At 39.3% G+C, this 25,350-nt stretch overlaps 1 protein-coding gene across 5 annotated transcripts in view; it reads left to right on the forward strand.

Annotated features, from left to right (window-relative positions):
- Positions 1–911: 911 nt before the first annotated feature.
- The window catches only part of LOC116848388 (protein Fe65 homolog), a 238,874-nt gene continuing 214,435 nt past the window's right edge, over positions 912–25,350 (forward strand). For 4 of the 5 annotated variants that reach the window (XM_032824421.1, XM_032824425.1, XM_032824423.1 and 1 more), the window contains exon 1: positions 21,078–21,443. The gene's annotated coding sequence lies outside the window, so the exon portion shown is untranslated. Of the gene's footprint in view, positions 928–21,077; positions 21,444–25,350 lie in introns of those variants that run through there. The other variant, XM_032824424.1, reaches the window with a different exon arrangement.

A 25,350-nucleotide genomic window follows, 5' to 3' on the forward strand; every position in this document is an offset into this window, starting at 1 on the left:
TTTATTGCGTATTGGGAAGCAACTTGAGCGTGCCGTTACGACAATTTCCTTACGTTATCTTGCTGTCGTGCGTAATTAATTAATACTATCGGATATTATTATTTGCAATTAATTGTATGCTTATAATTGTGTTATTTAGATTATATTATACAATAACACTTATTAACCTGTGCTTGGCTCTAAAACGTCCCTTCTCTGAATTTGGTTTTATTATTATTTGGTTGTTGATCAAATATTAATATTTTTATCCATTAATTAATCGTGTATTATTATTTCTTTATTCAGCTATGATTCAATTATTTCTTATTGCGCATTGGGAAGGAACTCGAGCGTGCCGTTATGACAATTTCTTTCGCTCGTTTTGCTGTCGTGTGTAAATAATTGATACTAAATTATTAAATTAAATTAAAATTCTGTCACAGAGATCCAACAGAGCAGACGTAGTCACTCGGTTCTAGAGAATGCGATGCCTGAAGGATGCCGCACCGGAGGATTCGCCTCGAGCCCTTTTGAGTCGGCTCAAAGGTGAGCTTCACTAATTTGTACTTATAATTAGAAATCCGACAAAACTAAAAATTTTCTTGTTTGGAATCGAGTTCCTTAATACCTTTATCGACGTGTAACTAATTAATACTCCATTAAATTTGTTTTTTGTTGCAGAGATGAGCACTCGACTTTAAGGGAATGCTGTGCCTGAGGATCCGACTCGGGCCTAGAGAAGTTGGTGCGAAGATAAGTTGCACTAATTTAAATTCATAATTTCGATAAATCCGATAAAATTAGAAATTCTCTTGTTTGAAATCGAGTTCCTCCATTGTCGTGTGTAATACTAAATTAAATCTGCTTTCTGTTGCAGAGACGAAGGAGACGACCAGCCGGCTGCTGCGTCAGAGGATCTGACTCAGGTCGAGCGGGGCTAGCTCGAAGGTGAGCTTTATTAATTAGCATTTGTAATTAGAAATCCGATAAGATTGATAATTCTCCTGCTTGAAATCGAGATTATTTGAATCGAATCAAAGATCACGTTGATCACAAGAAATCGTAATTACACGCGAGGAGAATTTTTTCTGAGTAACATCACCACTTGAAAAATTTTGATTCGTTTTAATTAAGAGATTTATTTACAACGTGGAGAAAAAGAAAAGTGGAATATTCCAAGTTTGAATGCATTCCGAAAAATTCTTCCAGCGTGAAAAATATCGCGCTTATTTTTTTTAATCTTTCAAACTTCTTCATTCAAATCGACATCAATGCACGAATCTATTTGGCAAAATGGCATTTTTTTGTCCCGGAAACGAAAGCAAAATGTGACTACCCTGATCGACAGTGAGTCAAAATAAGAAACATATTGATAATAAAAAAACAAAGTCTTTCGATATAGTGCATGCTTCTCGAATCAATGCGATTTACTTTGTTGTAGTTGTAGTATGTGTACGTGCAGTCCAATAAAAATCACACTGCTCGAAATAATTGGAAGATTGCTTTTCAAATAATAATATTAGTAATAATGCATATTTTACATAAATTTAGCAAATAAATTTTCAAGTATTTTTCTCCCAATGTACATTTAATACTTGATTAACTTAGATTATTACTTAGATTATTAATTGGTCGACGACTTTTGTCGGAGGAAATTTTGATTAATCAAATCTTTATCTGGTAGATGCTTAAAGTATTGAGTATATGTTCGGAACATTCAAAATTTTATAAAATTATTCAGTTTTATTGAATGCGATTTTCCAAATGTCTCGAGCAGTGCAACAACGCGCAAAGAGATTGCGCCAACGCGCAAAGCGGTTGCGCCACATAAAATGCGCAATCACATCACCCGCGTCATAGATCTTCCGCTGGTCATTAATTTTCTCAATTTTCTCTCGTGTGAGCTTAAATCGCGATTGCATTTCATAAAGTAGAGTTCGTGCTTCGTTATTAAGTAAAATTCAATATCATGCGGCATCTGCGCGAAGCGATCTAACTTGATTATATAAACTGCTCGCAAAATTAATTTCACGATCGTCGAAAAATTTTCAGGTTTCAATTTTTCACTTAGAGTTAGAGTTTCTTAACGCGGAACACAATAGAAACAATGCTAACGAGCGTTGATCCCTCGCGAAAAACGAATGTACACATGTCAGACATGCGAGTAGTTGTTTACTTATGCGGCGCGCGACGAGTTCCATCGAACGAAGACAGATGTCTCATGCGGTAACATTTTTTTGCGTAAATTTTGAATATACTTCAATATTTTTGATGTTGTTGCATTTCAAGTGAAGCTACATTTTGAATTTTGAACAAAATTTTTATCTCTATTGTCAATTTACATAGTTTCACTACAATTTTCATAGTTTTTTATTTTTCATTTACGCTCGCGTTTGCAATTATTAATTTGTTAGGTTTGCGAATTTCATCGGGTCGTATGTGCGGAAGAGTCGTGAGCGAACTTCGCAAAAATATTGCGGAGTTGCTATCTTCAAAAACATAGCGGAATTGTCTCCGCAAAAGTATTACGGAGCTGTTATTCGCAAAAATATTGTGGAATTGTTTTCGCAAAAGTATTGCAGAGCTGTTGTCCGCAATAATATTACGGAGCTGTATTGCAGCCTGCTGCGTTGCACCATCGAAACGTTACATTAGGGATATTCCGTGTCGTACGTGAAAATCTCGCACAGATTACTTCGCCCACGCGTCGAAAGATTTGGCGAGATCGGCTTTCGATTCGCGTCGCGTGTTCCCTTCGCTCGCAGATTCCGTTTTCTTCGTAAGTGATTCGCGTCGCGCGTGTAAAGCGATAGACTATAACTCAATCGGATCGTTGCTGAATTCGTCGCACATACTCGTCGTACATCCGAAAAACCGACATTTCCTCGAAGACGCAGTTCGCGATATTTTATATGCAATTCGCAACTTGGAGTGTATCCCCCAAGAGAGACGGGATTTTTCTTGAAACCTGCGTTAAATTACCGCGGTCGGGAATAAATTACAGGCGACGTGAGACGCGAGGACAGATGCAGCGACAGGATGGCTGGTGGACCCTGGATACCGTGGGACGATGCCCAATGAGCGCTCAATTTAGACGCTCATATAGTAGACACAAAGCGTCAGTTTACGCAGATTGCATGCATGTAGACGTAAATCGCATTGGGTCCGACGGGAAGTAAAGTAAGAATTGGAAAATTGTAATTGAATTTGTAATTCACCGGAGTTACATAAGAATGATCCAACCAAAGAATTTAGCTCTGAGATTTTCGCAATAGTTCAATGAGTCAAATATTTCCATTTCTTTAAGAGTACTGACTAGCTCAATCCTTAGAAAAATCTACAAAAATATGCGACTGGTAAGAAATAAGAAAAACTATTTCTTCCCAGACAACATATGTCTAAAATCGGGACATAAGACATCTTAAAGATCATCTTTAAGATATCTTTCAGACGATTTAAGTATAAATGTCTTTAAGACGTCTTAAAGATTATCTTTAAGACGTCTTATGTCCCGATTTTAGACATTATGTTGTTTGGGTTAGTTCACTTCAGGCATCTGTAAGGCTTGAATTTTTTTGTTTGAATTAATAAAATGTGAATGATCTATTGATAAAAGCTTATAATTTTTTTAATTTGATCATTCTTGCATAACAATGGCCAATTTCGACTCGGCAGGCTTCTTTCTCGTCTTTTAATTATTATTTCTTGATGATACATTAAACTGATATATTTCCACATGTCATATTTATATGCTCTGTATATATTATGTATCCTTCTTTTATGCCTTATATATATATATATATATATATATATATATATATATATATATATATATGTTTTATATATACTCTAGGTATACTCTATATATACTATTTGATTAATATACTTTATAACTTCTTATCTCGTATTACATACGACATACTATCTCTTCGGAGATATTTTCTTATACATACGAGTTTGTTGTTGACAAGACGACAAATTAAATTTCGACAAATTAAAAACAACAAATTAAATTATTAAGGTAATTTGGTCAAAAACAGTGAAGTCCCAGATCTTCTTGAAACTTGTAGCAAAATTAATTTAGGTATTAATACGTATGTGTGTTAAATATGGGTTTGATTAACCGTATAGTTTCCGAGAAATTACCGCTTGTAGTTTACTCTTTTTCTCGATATCTTACATGGCGCTGACGTATAAAAAGTAATACGTAAACGCGTATTTGTCAGCTGCAAATGAGCTACGCTAAGGATTAATACGAAAATTTGGACAAAATTAATGGAATACTTACAAAAGTACATACTTCAGTCTCAGCGAAATTGATCGTACATTATTAGAGTATGATTAATCAGCAAAAATAAGTTTGGCTTTTGCTTTTTCGTTCGCGACCATGCTTTGCGGATGTGACAACGTTGTATAACTTGGCGTCGCATAGCGCTAATAGAGATGCGACGTTGCCATGATTTATAGTTCCGCGACTACAACGCAAGTCAGCATATTGTTTTTTTTCTATCATTTTATTTATTTTATCGATTTTTACTATTCTGAAAGAACCAATAATGTTTAAAAATCTGCTTTTCACTTTCACTGAAAAGAATTCATCAATAAAAGGTTGTTAAACCTTTTATTTAAAATCTAATTTTGACTACCACAGTTGAGAAACAACTACCTTAAGCCGAGACTCGAACCGAACTATTTCGATTTCCCGCTAAATTATTAAGCCGAGATTCGGACCTGAGTGTTTTCCACTAAACCATTAAGCCGAGATTCAAAACGATATGTTTTGAGTCACCGCTAAATTATTAAACCGAAATTCAACCAAAGTGTTTTGAGATTTCGCTAAACTATTAAGCCAAGATTCGAACCAATGTGTTTTGAGGCTCCGCTAAGTTATCAAGTCAAGATTCGAACCAAAGTATTTTGAGTTTTCACTAATTTATTAAGCCGAGTTAGTTAAACCTGGGATTAATTTTTCAAAGTTTTTTAAAGAAATTTTTGCGTTTGCAAAGGTGTATTTTCAAAAATGACATGGTGTGCATATTTCGCTCAGCATCGTCTCTTAAATGACATGTGCGTTAATGTCACTCTACTCCTTCAGTAACACGCCTAGAATTTTGAAAATAATTTTCCAGTAGCTCAAAGTCGCGTTCATAACGTTATAATCCATCGTAGCATTATATTCCGATTATCGCGCATACGCAGTGGTACCAACTTGCGCAGCAGCCGAAAGTCGGTCATGTTACTGCAGGTTAAGTCATATAGTGTTAGCATATAGAGCATATTCTAGAGTAGTTCTTCACAGACTTTGAAAGTAATTTTCGTGATTGCCAAAGTTCAATTTTGAAAAGACGTGCGTATTTCGATTTGCATCGTCTCCTGGATGAAAATGTGTATTAGTTTCACTCTACTCAGTTTCACTCTCCTTCAGTAGCATACTCAGGGCAGCGATCACGTAACTTGGAGCGAATCTTTTCACTTTTCGCTCTATCGATTTCACGTGAGCTTTTTCATTGTTCACGCAATCAAATAACTCTATGCGTGAAAAGCACAAATCACTAAACATGATTCCTATATGATTTTAATATCGGCCAAATCAGCTATATTCATCGACTGTAGAACATATAACTTTAAAACATCACTATAATCTTAAAACTGTTATGTTTTCTGTATCTTATCACAGCAGTAGCATAATATATTCCGTATCTATCATGTCACTAGATTTTCACTTTTCCGCCAGCACATTTCATGGCTAACAAGTTCACGTGAAAAGTTTCACGTTTCTACGCTTCGCCGAATTTAGTGATCACGAGTTCACGTGAAACTTTTCACTTTTCACGTTTCCATCCTAGGGGAAAAGTTGATTGCTGCCCAGAATTTTGAAAATAATTTGCTATCCTAAAATCGCGTTCATAACATTAGATCCAGCTTAGCGTCGTAGGAATGTCGGATTCTCGCGTATTGGCCGAAAATTGATCATGTTACTGCAAGTTATTTAGGTCATCTAGGCTGCGTTCCGAAATTCACTGCCAATATTGAAATTCTATAATATATGTAACATAAACTATAGATTTTCCGTACTGGCAATGCATTTCGGAACGCAGCCATAGTGTTAGCATCTAGAGCACATTCTAGGATAATATTTTAAAGTTTTTTTAATAATTTTTGCGTTCGCAAAGATGTATTTTCGAAAATGACGTGAAGTTTAACTATTTCTCTCTGCATCGTCTTCCGGATTACGTGGGATGCTTCATTGTTGTACGTACTTTTACCATGTAGAAGAGTTTTTATTCGACGGAGGTAGAAATAAGTAAACTTTATAGAAAGATTCGTGATAGTAACCGTTCCTTATTGTTTTCGCCTCATATTGATGGATACTCCGCTTTACTTTCACACGTAACTTCACCATGTAAAAACATTTTTAATTCGACGCGAATAGAAAGAAGTAAATTTTGCAGAAAGATTCGATGTCGTGATAGTAACTGTTCCTTATCGTTTTCATCTTATATTGATGGATGCTCTGCTTCATTTTTGCACGTACTTTCACCATGTAAAAGGGTTTTTAATTTTGTCGAATCAGTATGAGATATTAGTTTTACAAAGGTATTCGGTATCACGTCAACGACATTTTCCAACAAATTGATTTGACCAAATTAAAAATGTTTTTGTATAGTAAAAGTATATGCATGAATGAAATAGGGCATTCCTGCCTCAAGGATGAAAACGATATGAAACTATTGCTATCGTGACACTAATTTCATTTTTTTTAAATTACAGCATACTGACTGCTTCAATTTATATGATAAAATTACGTGCAAAAATAAAATGTAACATTGGCCAGTGCAAAATGAAAATGATATCTCAAATTACCGTTGCTAATTATATTGAAAACTCAAATAATAAATAACATATTTTTCAAAAAATTATTCGCAAACTACTCTTGCGCCTACAACACTCTTCTCTAAAAACTCTTCTCTAAAAACTCTTTCTTTGATATACCCAGTACACAAAGGGTTTGAAGAATTTATCAGAAAAGTAGCAAGAGCCTATTTTGGAGAGAATGCGAATATCGGCAACGTGGCATTCACATTTACGTAACGTCTATGTGTAAGAAAATTGAGATGACAACGTAGCACACACACTTGCACAACATCTATAAAAAGATGATAGCGGTATCGTGTTAGCGCCTATTTGACGAACGTCTCTATTCCATAAGTATCTATGTATGCATAAATTCGATATCGTCGGTAAATGATGATAACGTTTTCTATTTTTTGATGACCTCTCTACGTTTTCAACGCTTACCAAGTTTGTCGCTTGTTCCGGCATCTCTTTAATTGAGATCCAAAAAACATTCCCGTTTCTAGATTACTTAACAGTCATGAAAGATGTATAACTAAAAACGAACGTAGCTGATGAAAAACGCTTATGGAAAATTCGATTGAAAGTTCTATTGCGCCTATTTCTACCAACTTTGATTAACTTAACCGGCTGGTTATTTCAACAGAATTGACCAATCGCATCTATCAATTCTGTCTAACGAGAAATGTGATTGACCAATTCCATTAGAATCAACCACTAAAATCACTAGATTAAGTTAATCAAAATTAGTAAAAACGGCTACGTTTCATAATTCTGATAATTCCGTTCTGATAATTAATATTAGATTTGTTAACGTTGCTTACACTTTTAACGTTTTTATACCTAACGCTCGTTGCACATTAAACTTCTCTTAGAAAAAACCCATACATCACTAAATATCCGAGATACATCCCAGAAACGTTTCAGAGACGATGTGATACTTTTGGAACATCTCTGGAATGTATTTCGGACATTTGTGCTGTACAAAAAGAGCTCTCATTGGATTTCGCTCATCGTATCTCGTGTGCAACAGGCATGTGTAAAAACCTTCTACAATAAGCTATTAGTCATAAACCGCAAGCAAATTGACCAATCACAATCGACTTTGTTTCGATTGTGGTTGGTCAACTTGTTTACGTCTTATGACTGATAACTTATTGTAGAAGGCCCATAAAAGTGTAAAAGTGTTGAAAGTGCAAGCAACACAACAAACCTAATGTCTTAAATTCACCTCTGAATAGCTCCGTAACTAATATAACGATTTGTACATCTGAAGATAAATATAAGATGATTTTAAATACAGGATGTCTGACAACAAGATATACAATATTATGTATAAAGGTAAAGTACGTCCACTTGAGCACGAAAACCCCAGGATCTTTATTCTTGAAATAGTTGCATATACGTAAGTTTTACTGCGTAGATTTAATCATACCATAAAATAGCTGCGCAATGAAAATTATGTATACGCAAAAATTTCAAGAATAGGGGAAATTTTCAAACAACTACGTGAAATCTCGAGATATTAAAAAAAGAAGATTGACGAAGCCGCGATGTTGTGAATCGAGCTCTGTAAGCACGAGATTTCATAAAAAATGGTTGAGACGCGATTGTTTCTTAAACCAACGACACACTGTTAGAAAAATCCGTATTAAATTTAATAATTAGAATGTGAAGTTTTTTTACATAACTATGTTATAAAAAGTAATAGTAAAATTAATATTATATTTAATAACACATAATTATGAAAAATCATAATCAGATTTTATTTTTCATAATGTTTTTATAATAATTTAGAAATGCTATTATGAAAAATAGACTTCTGAATAACTCCGTTGAAATCTCAATGAAGGCCACGATACTTTGCAAGCTGAATCTTTTAGGCCACGTGACTAAAACAGTTTCGTATTTATGATATATTAAAAAGTTTATTCCAACATATCATAACATGTTGTGTGTTTCATAATTTAATATGGAATTTAATAAAAAAACATGGAATATAAGATAGAAAATATTAGATTTCATAAGAAATATGAAAATTATAATTAATTTATAACTAATAATCCTAATATTATGAAAATCTCCATTATTATTAATTTTAATATCAAATTCTTAAATTTACTTACAAAAATGTTATTATTTTTAAGAACTTTTCTAACAGTGCCCACGATGCTTGTTTTCGTGCTGGTTTGCTTGCTAGATGGAAATACTCTGTTCTGATTGATGTATTTGAAGATAAATAGAAATACACCAATCAAAACAGAATATTTCCATCCAGTAAGTAAACTAGCACGAAAATAAGCATCGTGTGCTGTTGACTCTAGATAAAACTCTATAAACACAGCTGAAATATAAAAACAGACTATAAATCGATCTTAGTATACACTAAGTATACATCTTAGTATTTCCAGTCGAATTCATCATTAATTGGCTGGCTTACATCGTGCATTTGCTCGCGTACTAAATAATAACTTTCTACTAAATAATCTTAATATTGACAATATATATTAACGACGACGCATTCAATCGATACAATACGTCTTCTTGATAAGTATTATACCGTTGTTTATACAGAGTGTCTCACAACTGGTAGAACATCTGTTAGGGATAGATAAGGGATGCAATTTGGAACTAAAAGTTCCTCTTCCATTTTTGGATCCGACAATTAATTAACGAGATATTAATTTATTAAGTCTGCCAATCCCTTAGCACTCTGAGTGAGCGCTCAGAGACGTAGGACGCAGGCTCTGTTTGTCCGTTTTTCTCTCCTTTTTGTACACACATACTAAAATCATTCACGATACTCAACCACCGACATGCAGAAAACATTCAAATCACTCACGCACTCGAAGGAAACACATGCACACATGCCCTCCCCCTCCGACACATAAAGTGCAACCCTTTCGCCCACTCGTACTAAAAAGATTCAAATTATCCATGCACTCATAACCGTACACAAAAACACCCATACATCACACCCACACATTGAAAACTTGCCCCTTAGCCCTAGTCAGGTATCCATCCACACACTCATCCATATTTATTCCTCTGTGATACAAAAAAGGGGAGAAAAACGGACAAGCAGGGCCCCTGAGAAATCCACGGCGCCCTACGGCTCTGAGCGCTCACACGGGACGCTAAGAGACAGGCTTAATTAATTAATATCTGATTAATTAATTGTCGGATCCTAAAATAGAAGAGGAACTTTCAGTTCCAAATTTTACCCTCTATCTATCCTTAACGGGTGTTCTACCAGTTGTGAGAAACCCTGTATACATCATCGATATTAAGATTATTTAATAGAAAGTTAAGCGGGAAGCACACACTCTTGCATAAAGGCATAATGCACACGCATAAGATAATTAACCAATCAGAATCCTCATTTCTATTGTCACGATGAAAATGAAGGACTCTTGATAAATGAAGGTTTAGTCAATTTTCTTATGTGTTATGCATTATGCCTTTATACAAGAGTGTGTGCTCCCCGCTTTACTATTTAGTACGCGTATTAAGTGCATGATTCGAACATCGTCATCGAATCGGTGAGTGTAATTCAATTATTATGAATCTCAGTTATTGGTCATATCTATTTGCGCCAGTTCTTGCTCCTCCACGAAAGCTTTTCCAAAATATTGTCTCGATGTTAACGTATTTCTGACGTCACACGATACAGTAAAAAATAATATCGAGCATTTGAATTAAGCAGAAACAATTTACAACATATATACGCACATATAGCAGCTTTGTTTACTCACACATCTCGATATTTTTTCCTATTTTTTTACCGCGAGTAGCCATGAAGGAAAGAGACACAGAGGAGAGAAGATATATGACTATCTAGCTTGACATATCTTTTTCGAAAATGTCTATGGAAATTATATCTACGCGCAAAGAAGTGACTTTTTGTTAGCTAAATCTCAGTGACTGTCTCAAGCTTAATTAAAAAACTAATTATTTTGCTGTGATTAAACTACAAAATTAATTTTGCAGAGCTCGTCCCTCCGCATCACGCGCATTGATTGATCAATTTTTTTTCATTAACATTTTAATATTTATCGTGGCAAAGTCTATGCAAAATTGTACGGGGTTTGTTTATCTAATTTAAGTTTTATTTGCACATGAAAATATCTAAATCCTAGAAATCTTCTAAAATAGAAGTTGTGTGCTGCTCATGTAATCGCGTTTGCCATGTTTTAATCGATCACGACACTTGTCTCTTTTAAATAGATAAAGAAAGAACAGCATAGATGTATGCAGCAACTCGTGTTAAACAGATTGTTTTTATTTTATGTCGCTACGTCGACTTGTTCGCGAGTTATAACCGTTTAAAGCCGCGGTATCAATATTCAGTCTAGGCGCGAAATTGTGTTTCAAAATAAGGCATGAAATATTTGAATCATTATAAAATACTTCCATAGACGCGCGGTATGAAGCTTCAGGGATGAAAGAAAATATCCGTCGCGGCCATCTTAATTAATCAAAATTACCATATAACACACATATATATAGACTCTATAGATATATTTTCACGTCGTGCGTAGTCATATAACATGATTTCAACCGAGGCATTGCTGCGTTTCGAGGTTATATATTTTGTAGACAAAAATATTTAATTTTTTCTACAATATACCTTGTTGATTGTTGCGCAGAAAGCTGCAAAAATGGAAAAATCGTAAAATATGAAAACAAAATACAATTAAAATGGAGATAATCCCGCCGCTATCTTGGTTTGATCGTATTCGTTATAATCTCCTTTTTCCTTAAGCTTCAATCCCGCGGATATATGTCTCATCTCGATATTCCTGCGTTCGAATTGAAGTGAATGACTGCGCGATCATAACGAGTACATAGGCAAGGTACTATTTTTATCTGAGCCGTAAAGTGAGGGTAGCGTGCCGAGCTTGCCGCCGTATATATAGCGTAAACCTAGAAGCAATAACCAGTTTCGCTGTAACGCCAAACGATTTACAATACGGATCGACAAAATAACTCCACTTATAGACGTCGTAGCGACTTGAAACAAAGATCGTCGGAAAAAGGAAATTATCGCGCTTCCGATAGATGTGATGTCATCCTTCCATGGGATAAGGATCAAACAACATAATCATGTAAGTGCGAATAACATCGATTTTTGTGTTTAAACGGACATTAATTTAGGGTAAAAAAATAATGGGAGACGTCGATTTTTTAATTTGCCGTTCAAAACGTCAATTTTGTGTTTTTGTATAAAATACAGTTTAAAAGAGAAACTATTAACTGCTACAGCTGTATTTCAGCTCACACGACCAATTCTTTTTCTAGTAGTAAATAATATGTAAAATTGTAGTAAATAATATGTAAAACACATGTGTGAAAGTGGGTGTACGAAAAAATTCAAATTACGTGACGGCAAATATAACCCAGCATACGGGCTGTAGAATCTCATACGTGAGATATATCATCATTACTTTCCCGGTTGGAAGGAAATAAAAACCTGGTTAGGAGACGAGAAAAGCGGCGAGATGAGGAGAAAGGAAAAGGGACCGGGTCGAAAGATTCAAATGAAATTCCACGCTTCGGTTTACGGGCACGCTCGATTTAGCGGATAGCTCGACGGAGGGCGAAAAGGATGCAACCACCTGGCCGGGGGATGCATTCATTTTGCACGGGTCATAAGGCCTCCGCGCGCGATGCAGGCGAGAAAGGGGCCCGGGACTCCTCCGCCGAGGTTACTGCACTTCGGGGACGAGTTATCCTCTCCATCAGCCACCAGGAATTCTCACCCGAGCGTTCTCGATGCGAATTCCCGAGGAAGCGCGAGCTCCTTACGCAGGAGCGGTTTTGCCGCTGCGAGATAACGCTTCGTGTCGATTTAAATTTCCGGATACGCTTCCCTAAACGGACCTATAAATAAAACTCTGGAAGTGTTGTCGCTCGAAAATACATTCGACAGTTAATTCTTCTTTAGATCCCGTGAAATTTCTAATTAAGATAATTATTCAATAAACTGCACTTTATAATTTTATAATTAAACATTCTTTTCTTCGTAAATAACCAATTTTGAAATAAATACCGCTACCGGGTGCCGTTTGGCGCAGCTGCAACGTCCTTAGACACTTGCGTGCCAATTAGAGGAGATAAAAAATAACTTTTGTAATAAAAAACAAAATAAACTAGTGAAAAACGAAGCCGAAAGATTCGCCTCGAGGAGGGTGCTCGAAAACGAAACGACCGGAAGAAGGACGGGGGGTGAGAGAGAGAAGATACGACTGAACAAAAGCGAAGGCACCAAAGGGGAAGAAAGAATTGGATTCGCGGACGAAGGCGCAAAAAGAAAGGCGCCGCTTTATGAAAGCATCTTTCTGTCCCGCCATGTGGACAACACTTGTTCCGCTATCTTAGAAAAAAGTACCCTCCTCCCACGGGATGAGGCATTACAGAGAATGCAGAAGGATTGACCACGAGGAATTTCTAGCAGTGATATCGGAACGAAACGTCCCGATCCTTTCGCCCTGCCGGCTACTCTATACTTTTAAATCGTGCCGCGTCCGAGAGATGTATTTTTTCACTATTCTTTTTTTTCTTTCACCTCGGAACTCAATATACCTTAGCTTGACAATTCCGAAGGTGTGATGTGTGTTGAGCTTCAAGAATTATTATCACATTATTATATTTCGTCTTTAACGAGAATCTGTAGTCAAGATTTAATTAGTAAAAAATGATCGGGCATATCTTCCAAAATTCTCTCATTTTTTATTTTAATTATATATATATATATATATATATATATATATATATATATATATATATATATATATATATATATATATATATATATATATATATATATATATATATATATATATATATATATATATATATATATATATATATATATATATATATATATATATATATATATATATATATATATATATATATATATATATATATATATATATATATATATATATATATATATATATATATATATATATATATATATATATATATATATATATATATATATATATATATATATATATATATATATATATATATATATATATATATATATATATATATATATATATATATATATATATATATATATATATATATATATATATATATATATATATATATATATATATATATATATATATATATATATATATATATATACATGAGATGCAAATTAAAAATTCGTTAAGGTGTGAACTATTTTTTAAATGAAACAAGGAACAAAGCGAGATATTTCGAGTAACATTTCTATTCGCGGTATTCTATTATTTTTGAATAAATAGTCCATTTCATCGTCGCGATTCCATGCGGCAAAAGTCTGTGGAGTTCTTGTAGCGACGTTATTTTCCATCAAACTTTCTCGAAGTCGTCGATGGGTTAGGTACGCAAAGTATCCTAAGATATTCGGAAATCGAAGAGAACTACTGACTTCCAAGCAGACGAACTCGGAAACGGTGAAAGCACTTGGACAGGCATCATACATTTATATGGTCCCGATCTGTGATTGTTTTTCTATCGCGCAGCACGTCTGAATATCTTGCTAGAATCCATTATATGAATCCATTTGCACCCATTATCATGTTTTTACAGGTAAACCTGTGTATTGATGCGCGTTGCGACGCGGCAAAAATATGCGCGTAAAAATATAAAAAATATCATCGTTTTCACGTGGAAATCTTTTCTCTTCATTACATATTCTTTAATCCTCTCTCGTTTTAAAGCTCTTGTAACTTTTCCACATATATTACTGTAATTTTCTGACCTTTGTTATTGAATTAATTTATAAACCAATAATAAATTGCCCCAATGATGGGAGGATCGATTATTCATTGTGCTGAATAAAAGAGAATCATATTGTTAAAAATCGTATTGCGATAAAGACTCTTGGGTTGCGTTCGGAAACGTTACCCAAGTATATCCGTTACGTTGAAGTGAGCAAGATACAAGAGTGAGATAAAAAGGGAGGAAGAGTACTCGAGTGACGTTTCCGAACACAGCCTTGAAATCCAGAATTGATCGCGAAATGAATGTTTTTACAAGTAGTTTCCTTTCATGAATTTACCAAAATCCTCGTCGGAATCAAAGGCGGGAAGGGGCTCGTGAATAATTCCGCGGGTGGAAGAAAATCCTCGTAGGACTACGTATCGCTACAAGGTACATCCACGAGACGGCAGTGAAATACAAACCACGAAGAGAGGAGAAGGCGAGAATCGGAGTTGAATGGTCGTTTGCAAAATTATCGGATGGAACGAGGGAAATCGGACGGAATCCGCGTGCGGCCGCCGACCGCAAATGCCGGATGCGTGTCCCTCCTTCTCGCGCTCCCGCCACCGGTGTACGCTCGTCCTGCTTGGTCAGGACCTCCGTCCGCCAGCCCTGCTCATCGGAAATCATTGCCACGCCACCAATTGTCAGCCGCCAGCACGTCGGATTGGCTCGGATCCCAATACAACCGATTCGCGATTCCGTCCGGCACGATCGCGTTATCCGGATTATCCGCGGTCGCGCCCCTTGAAATTCCAGTTGGCGGGACGTGGAGAACGTGGAGGAGTTTCGGATTTCGAGGCTGACTTCCCGAGCGGCTTGGATTTTCCAAGTTGAAACGAGGAAAAGACTTTTATATCGATAACAGGTCGAAATAAACAAGCGCGAATACGTGCCGATCCCGAGATTGCCGACATTAACATTTTAAATTAACATTTTGATTTAACATTTACTGCGAAAGCAAGAAGCTCTGCTACAGTGGTAAAAGCGATTAACGAGTCTCCTTTGAGAAGCGAAGCTTCCGGAAATAAATTTGACGCTCAAGAGCTGACGTTTTCTCGGGCGTCCTCGCGTCTCAACGATCGCGGGAGAAATTTTTTAGTCGCCCTTAAGTTTCGAGTTCGAAAGTCACGCTACAAATTATCGGCGGGAGCACGGGCCCGCGGTAAATCCAGATTTAGAAAATTCAGATTTAGAGAGTCGCGGGCGGGGGATGTAAAGGGCCGTGGAAGTGCGCAATAAATTGGAGGGAAAAACGGGAACAATGCGCGGAAAGGGGAAAGGGGGCGGAGACGGCGGCAGCGGCCTCGTCGGAACTTCGGCGAAGTTAGTTTCTCACGATTAAGGCTTACTGCCTCTTACACCGAGCACGCCGTTCCGGTATCTCGCTTCCGGTCTCTCTCTCTCTCTCTCTCTCTCTCTCTCTCTCTCTCTGCGTGAGACTATCGCACCCCCGGAGAGGATCTCGATAGCGCCTGCCACGGTTTGGCCGAATGAAATTTTAATTTTTGATAAGGCGCCACTCGCACCACACCCGCGGCAGTTTTCCCGGCATTTTCCCTCTGCCTGCTCCCTCCCTGCCCCCTCCAATTTTCCATCGCCCCTCGCACTTTCTCGCGCGAGCAACCGGCGCCAGTTTCGAGATATTAAATATCGCCGGCAACGTGCGATACAGCGGCGGGGAGAATTTTCGCGAAACGGCCGCACGGACAGCCCTTGTGAATCTTTTAAGGTCGCCTCGGAAGGCGAGTTGCGTACGTATGCAGGAAACAGGTAGTTTCCGTAAAATGCATTAGGCTCGGTTGCGCCGATAACTTCGGTTAATTTCAGCCTCAGCGATTGCCCGTTCTTTCCTGAGGCAGCAAGCTTAGCCGTATGCGAGAGCGAAGCTGCGAAATGGGGTCGTAAGCGAAAACGGAAAAATCGAGAGAAACCCGCTGAAAAAAACTGCCATCATCCGACAATTACGATCTACCCAAGATAATGAATCGTCCTTGCGTGAACTTACCTTTCGCCCGAAAATTTGAATCGGCTACTAAGCATCACAGTTGGTGGTTGGCAATATGGCAGTGGTTCCGCTTGTCACGAAATGCGAAAAGTGACGGGCAGGTTGGCTGGCTTGAGAACAACGTAGGGATGAGTGGATGGGTGAGAAAGAGAGAGCAGAGTGAAAGACCAGAAGTGGGTATTCCATGGCATGTGGTTGCAGTCGTACGTTCAACAGACGAAAGCAAAATACACGACGGGGCGACGGAGCGACGAAGAGGGATGGGAGAGTATACCGCGGAAGGCTTCACATCGTAGGGCGTAAGCCGAGAGGTGAAGGGCGGCAGAGCGGTGCGTTACGCCATGTGTGAAATTACAATCACCCATCCCTAATGCCCTCCCTTCGACTCGACTCCGTTCTCGCACGTGTATACAGAAGCATGACGTGCACGGGGTGTTTCGAAACTCGCGCCGACGTCGAGCGCGCGATGCTTTAGTAATTAACTAGTCTCGTTATTTCTTGCTTATTTCCTCATCTATTCATAATGAGAATAGAATAATCACCCATGTTTCGCGCGCGTTTCGTGATACACTGTTTATGTCAATTGAGATGAGCGATGTAAATAAGCGAGACGGACATGAGAATAATTTTTCTCTCGATTCAGCGAAATAAAATGAGTTGCGCGATCTACACCCTGTATATGCGGCTCTTGGCGTAGGTCTCGTTTGCCATGTACCCCGACGCACCTACACAATCACGGACCTAGCAGCTAGAACCGTGTATTGCGAAGGTTCGTCGGCTCTGAAAAGCCTTTGGTAAACTTTGACGTGCAAACCTGTCGAGGCCGACCCTCGGCGTTGCGGCCGCTCGAAAATATAATCGTTTAATGACCGCGCACACGCTTTCGAGACAAACGCACGGCGTGGGGCTAGCTAAGAAATTTACACAGCCGCCATCTTTCACGCCGCTTATTAATTCGCTGTTTGAACACATATAATCGGTTACATCGATTAATCTCGTCTTTGAGAGGGTTGACCGGCTTGCGCTGTAGACTATAAAATTGTCTTCAAGTATCTGAGCGAGCGCGTCCACGAGGATCTTTGTCCACAGAATATTGCTTGACATAATTATATATTGTTCTGGTTTTCTTTTCCGTTTAACTAGTTCTTTCATCTATCAGAACTAATGGACAGAATGAAAACTATTATTCTATATAATCGTATTCAAAAAATGTCTTGCTAGTTCAGGTAGGATTCTATAAGGATCACAGTTCAAATTTATCGCTGTTTCTTCGTATCTGCTTGAAAATTGTCTATAGTACATAGAATTTACAGCAACAGCATTCTAGCAACATCTGCAAGTAGATTTAGATAAGTCCTAAATAGATTAAGGATTATCCGTTTGTCTCTAATTTTCTTCTCTATCACAGTCAATTTTTATAAGAAGCGTGACTTTCTCTAGCATTAATGTAGATGTGAGTGCCACGGAGAGACTTTCTTGCGCAAAATTTTACAAATAGTTCAGACAGAAATTCCATTGCTATCATATATATATTGATTAAATGCAAAACATATACAACATCGCAGTGTTTACTCATCATTTATCTATTTTGGCTAATTTTTCGTATCTGGATACTTTTCGCTGTGTCTGCAAGACCATTTTTGAGTGTGAGATTCTATTATTAGCTATTATTCTATTTTTGCCGCACTATACTTTTTCTGATTTTTTTAATGGTTTTTTTACTACTTGCAGATGTTGCTAGAATGCTGTTGCTGTAAATTCTATGTACTATAGACAATTTTCAAGCAGATACGAAGAAACAGCGATAAATTTGAACTGTGATCCTTATAGAATCCTATCTGAACTAGCAAGACATTTTTTGAATACGATTGTAAGAATTAAAAGAAAGTTGAAAGCTATTATTCGATGTTATAATCGGTTTGAGTCCGCAGTAATGTGGGATAATTCGCAGTGCGGATCGTGCGCGTCTAACAAGGAGACAAACTGTCTTCTTGATTGGCGCGGATCACGAGCGCGACGCGGTATCATTAGCGCGGCAATTTTCCGAGCGGTTTCGTTTGGCGAGTACATAACAAAGCGCGCATTTTCCCGACGAAGGGAAATAAGATCGGAACGAACTCTCCGTGCCGTTATATTAATGTTGCAGGGTCCGATTTCTAGCTGGGTGAGCAATCGATGTGTGAATCTCGTGGCGGTGCTGGGGAGTCGTCAGAGCGAATGAGATTAATAAATATTAGAAAGACATGAGAGGACCGTAGACGACCTGGGGACGCACATGATTTAAAGAGTTGTTTCGCCTCCGGGCGCTTTTTAATAAATAAGCTACACAAAATTACTCGGGAGAATATGGTTTTTTTTGCACGGACCGCCAGGTAATCGCTATTCCCGACTTGGTCCATTCGCTACCCGGAATAATTAATAAACCCGAAACCGGCGGACGCGCAACTGGACGAAAGAATGGAAGCGACGACAGGATGCGACGCGTATTTAAATGTCCAATCTGGCGAGATTCGTCTCAATAAATTTCCCGGCTTAACCAACAGGCTCTACTCTTCGTCAGAGCCCGTCGAACACGTTGAATACGGCGATAAAACACGATCTCGATGGGCAAATATATAGGTCGCACCGATATCAGGAAGTGTTTTGACGATAGATCCTTTGACGAATGCACAGCTGATTTGGCTTGATAAAAGCCGCCTGCGAATTGTACCGAAAACATTGGTGATAACGCGTCAATACGTGAGAATTCTCGATTAACATTTAGTACGACTGAGAGACAGACTAATCGGATCAGACAGCTCGTTGGATTAACAGTAACGCCGTTAATTACGCTCGAGCTCTGAATTGGAGCTCTTTTTAACGAAGATAGCGCATTTGTTATATCGGTCGAAAATAATCTCGACCAAAATCGACGTTCCGCGGCTCTTAGCTTCTCGCGTAATATAAATCCGGATTGTTAGATAATGATTACCACTTATTCGTATTTAACTTTTTCCACTCGCTCTGATTTCGAGCATCGAATTTTAATCTGTAATACCGCTTCGTCTATTTTTCATCTCTCGAGTCGAAATGCGAGGATCGATACTTGATATCAGTGTTGCCGGCGTCGAATGGGAAGCAGCGCGCAGAGTGGCTAAAGAAGACGAGATAAGAGATACAAGCAATTTCAGGACGACAGGTCTCTGTTGGTATTGATTTTTGCACGCTTGTCGTAGTAGCGCGTGGCACGACCCAGCAATTCACTTTTGTAACCCTCCCTTCCCTGGCAAGTACACAATTACACACACGGCTCTTGTCACGCTTTCTGAAGCCATTGTCTATTACGATCGTTAACGAGCCTTCGATCACCCGGCAGAACGCCTCGTCGATCCACTGCGAGTTTTCCGATTTTCCGATCGCTTTGCTCGTCACTCGTTCAAACGTTTGATACGTCACACCAGTTCGAGTCAATTATTCTCTCTCTTTCTCTTTCTCTCTTTCTTCTTTTTTCGACGTGCAGCTTTATTTAAACGCGTGGAATTTCATTACAGACATACATCGAAATTATATCGAAGCGATGAGTAAACTTCTCAATTTATTATCCGAAGTATCGCTCTTATTACAATATATTAGTAATATCGTTAAGTGATGCCTTATTATCATGATTTCCCAGCGGTGCCTCTCTCTTCTTTCTCATCATTAGCAAGTAACAAGCGATTTTCGCGATAATTATTCACCGTTGTAGCACGAGTTTTCGGGAACGTTAAAGCGCATTCTACTTGAAAACTTTGCAAACGAGCGTCCGTTTATTATTCAAAAGAGGGCAACACGAAGGAAATCGGAAATTAGCTCGTAATAATTATCGTTATCGGATGCAAAAAGTGAAAACGCGTGTACACATCGTGAGCCGGACGACGACGAAAGGAGGGAGGAGAGGAGGGAGAGAGGGAATGTCAAATGAACTTTCCAAAGTAATCCACAAGTCTGCGTAATTATAGACAAAATTCGCGACTATGTGTTTCAAGAGTCGTCGTTGTGTAATTTTTTGTAGTGTCGTATCTTCTCCGATCGGGATTCCCAGATTCTACCGCAAGGCTTTATAACTCGAGACGTTGATCAGTCGTGCAATTTCCTTAATATTGTTTAAATCTACATTTTCATTTACTCCAAAAAATTTCGGTTAAAAAAATTAAACACCAGAAGAATCGGTTCGCGACGATGAATCGCGTCGCGCGACTCTCTCTCTCTCTCTCTCTCTCTCTCTCTCTCCCTCTCTCTCGATTCTCGTTTTTCGCAAGACACCGTCTAGAAGGGTGACGTTTGGGGTGCCCACGTGCGCGCCGACGTTCCTGAACGTTGAGTGAACAGTGGGGGCAAGGGGTTGCCATCGTCAGCCAATAGGGATTGCGCGCGCGTGAGAGAGAAAGAGAAAGGGACTCGTAGAGGGTTGCAGAAACGCGGTGGCGTCGTCGCTTGGCAGCGCCGCGACGCCCTCCACGCGAACTAGACGCTCTTCTGTGCACGACAACCCCTAGACTCCTCGGCGTTTCTAACCTCACCACCCTCGCACACCCTCGTTCGTGTTCGCGTGACGCGTGTGTTCCGTGCGCGCTGCGTTATATCGTTCCCTCCTCGTTCCCCGGCGCAGTCCGCGCGTTATCCTTGTTCCGGAAGGTTCGTTGCAACCAGGTGCAACTGGAGGATAGTGTGGGCCGAGGGGGTGCGAGAGAGAGAGGGAGAGAAAGAGAGAGAGAGAGAAATAGAGAGAGAAATAGAGAGACATAGAGGGGAGAAGCCAGCTGGCTCCAGGCTGCTCGCGGGAGTCCTCGAGGGTGGAAACGGTTCGGACTTTACTGTAAGTAATTTTTGTCGTTATACAATTTTGCGAATTGCGCGTATCGGAGGATGAGGGGGATTTGTCGAGGGAATATAGTTGGGCAGATGTCATCGATAACACTGTCTTATACAACTATCCTCGCGAGAGATAGAACTATTATAACATATTGGAAACCACTTCGATTTTCTCGCTGTACGCTGTCATACGTGATACAGTGCGATATACGATATTTGAAACCAATAGCGTCGTATCTCGCTCTTCTCCGTTCTATTCTTACGCGAGAAAAGTTGTCCCAAATTTGTCAGAGGAAGTTTTAGAGAGATGTGAAAGAATTATTATTTCATTCTAGGACAAATCCATATCTGTTTTATAAATAAATTCTGTTTTATGAAGAAAATTGTAGCGTTGTTTAAACGCGACATGAATATTTTTATTTCGATCGATACGGTGAGAATACCTTCTAATAATTCATCCCACGAATCGTCCAGTTCTGATTGATCCGGTTTTGCGACAACGACACGAAATATACTTCGCTCCAATATGTCATAATAAATCTATCGACAGTCGACAGCTGTCTTAGCGATAAAAAGTTCATATTTCTCGCTCGCGCTTTTGAAGCTGCTGGTGCGAATTTAACGCTTTTTGGTGGGATCTTTTTCTGGCTATAGAGCGATAAGTGTGCTCCGGTTATTGCGGGAGGTAATTCTCGCCTATTGTTCTCGCACACCGCTGATAAGCACGGAACGCGCTTTTTCTTTTTCTACGTGATGAGAATTCGCGCCCAACAACTCACCGGGCGTTACGATCTGACCTATAAAGTTGCCTAACTTTTTGCTTCTTTCTGTCGCGTTTTCGAAACGCTCATATAAAACGACGCTATAACCGTCGCCAGTATTAAAAAGAGTGACAGATATAAAAAGTGCGTTAACCAACTGTCATCCGCCGAAGATTAATGCTTTCGGTTACACGTGAAATATTTTCCGCCAATGCGCAGAGGCTCGTTAGCGTTCTTGTCCCAGACTTTGATAAGTCGTACAGATAAAAATGTCGCACTGCGCGCGAGATGGGCTTGTCACAGTTTGCGGCCTCACGATGCGATTGCCGATCGGTCTTTAACAACCGAGCCACTTGTCGTGACTAACTGCCACCCTCCGCTGGGAATGTACGGGGAATGTACGATCAGCGAACGCGCAGTCGAGTAGTCGAGTCGTGCGAAGGAACGTCGAACGCGGAGGACCGAGAATTTTATATATTTTCGTTGCGGCAGGTCGATACGCCAAAGTTCCCGCAGTAGTTCTCGCGAGTATAGCGCGTACTCCGACTCGGGACGGATGGAAATAAATCGCAGCGGGACTTGGATCCCAAGATCGATCTCGTGTAATATTTAAAGATCGCGCGTATGAGAGAGTAAGACCGGTGAGAAGTGAAAAGAGGAGAGGCTGATGTAGTTTTCTTCTTTTCTTACGTCTTTCCTTTAAAGCTAGAATTCCATATAGCTTGTGGACCGAACGAAATCGATACTAGACACGTGTTACGTTTCTCTCCTCTTATCGATGAACTTTTAATCCTTCAGGTCTTCGTAACATCACGCGCTATCCCAATATTTAAATCGTCTTGCCTTATACGAAGGAGAAAAGAACAGCGTGAGCTATCTAGAGATCAAGATTTCGTTTACCGTATAGAAAAATGAGCTCTCGAGATCCCAACATTCGAAAACACACAAGAAAATACTCGATCTATCTATAGTCGTTATTTCGTCCGCGCATTAATATATGTCAACGTGATAGAGGACATCGTTTATAATAGATAAAATTCCGAGTCGTTATTTTGTCCGCGCATTAAAATGTACATTAACGTAATAGCCCAGCTAGACTTTCATGATCATTACGACATAAGACAATCAATAATGGAAAACCAACTTTATAATTATATTTACGAGGCAAATGTAATCTATCGAATTAATCGTTAAATTTACATCATACAGTGATGTAAATTTTGTGTCATATCGATGTAGCAGAAAATTTACTCAAATTTTCATATTGTATTTTGTATGACGTATTATATTTGGAGTAAATTTGAATCATTTTTCTTTTATCTTTTTCGTATTTCATTTTGTATTTCTATTTCTATCCTACGTAATAAATATGAATGCCATATGAACCACTCATAAGAGATAGACTTTTACAAGTCGACTAATGAAGTTACTGCCAAAGAGTGCGATTAAGATGCTCTCTAATTCTTCGTATTATCTTTGGTTTTATAATTGGGAAATTAATTGGAAAATCGAATATATATGTAGAAATTGGGGAGCAATTTCCCATTCGCTATTGCCAATCACTCGTTAATTATTTAGTCGCACTCTTTATGTCTGTCTATTTGGGAGAGGATATCGATCACGATAGATTACAATTTTCGCGACAGGACTAATATTCGTTACGTTAGCGAACAAATGATCATCTGTCTCGTTCTCAGCCGCGCTATTCATTCTCTTCCATGCAGTCCCTTCGGTCTGGTCGCGTTATTCGAGCCGCTCTCTCTCGGTCGGTCCATTCATACCTCTAAAACTCTTGTGGGAGGCGCAGCAAGTCGCGAAACCACAGAGAGAAACCCGAAGTAAATAGATCATTTGCGAAACGGCGACGCGCGAAATCGAGAATAAGTAAGAGAGAGAGAGAGAGAGAGAGCGAGGGAGAGAGAGAGAGAGAGAGAGGATGGAGAGAAGAGAGTAGAGGAAGATGGAGAATCTAGGACAAAAGCCGACAAAAAGCCGTCTCTCTACCTTCTTGGTCTCCCTACGTCATCTATTCTCCTCGTTTTCATTCTTCCGCAGCATGTGTCTCGCGCAGATATGATGTTAGCTGTGCATTGTTATTTTTCCTCCGAACCTACTTCTCCACTGCCGGAGGTGACGAATGTTTTCCTTTTTTTTTTTTCCGTCGTCGTCGTCCTTTCGCCCGTCTTCGTCGTCTCCGTCTACGTTACTTCTTCCTTTGTCTCCTTGGAAACCTTGCGGTAGTTATGCGACGTTCGGTCCCGGTGCTCGTCGGTTGGCACGGGGTCGCGGGAGTTGCCAGGGGTGGCAGAGGGCGCGCGGGGCAGGGGCGGACGAGGATACGGTCCCGGAACGTGACTTGGATGCAATATTTAAAAGCGGCGCAACGTCAATACTCTCTCTCTTCTCTCCCGACCCTTTCTCAGCGTCTCTGACGCTCCTGCCGTCGAGCTCCTCGACGGATGCCGACGAGAACGCCGGTTATCGTAAGTACGGCCCTGAATCGGCCCCGCGGTCTGACCTTAACCCGGGATCATCCCCTTGTTCGACGCAGGCTTCCCCGCGCGTCGCGTCGCTGTTTCCTGAATTTCCTTTCGGCGCGACGTATGGGGAATTTCGGCGCGAGGGCGAGCTCCGAGAACGGAATGAACGAGGGGGAATTCGAGTGTGCTTAAGGTCACCGTGGACCGGCGGATGTGCTCTTTGACTGTCGTGGGTCAAAAGGCTGCTCAAATGCGGTTTCCGGTTGCGTGTTGCTCGAATATCGTGTTTCTGTGAATATATCGTCTATTGCGATCCTAGCAATACACCTCTAGTCGAAGACCGTTGACGAATGCGAATGTGCAAATCATCTTGGGAAATCAACCAAACATTTATGTCAGTAAGAGAACAAACGAGAATGCTCTATGTCGCGTTTATTAAATTCTCCTTGCCGCAACATCATCGTAAAATATCATTGAAAAGCCTCGCACGAAATGAGTCGCTATACCGCAAATTACGCAAAGATAGAAGACATAATACTGCAGCCATCAATGATACTCGTGAGTACGCGTATATTTTATCATTTCCCGACGTGCTTCCTATAATTTATTGCTAATATCTTCCTGCACGGCCGGAAAGTCGTCCTCGTTCCTTTCTGTAAGCAGCGAGCGG

The sequence above is a fragment of the Odontomachus brunneus genome, unplaced genomic scaffold, assembly GCF_010583005.1.
Source record: "Odontomachus brunneus isolate Ranch 3 - 2012 unplaced genomic scaffold, Obru_v1 Obru_scaffold_094, whole genome shotgun sequence".
Lineage (NCBI taxonomy): Eukaryota > Metazoa > Arthropoda > Insecta > Hymenoptera > Formicidae > Odontomachus > Odontomachus brunneus.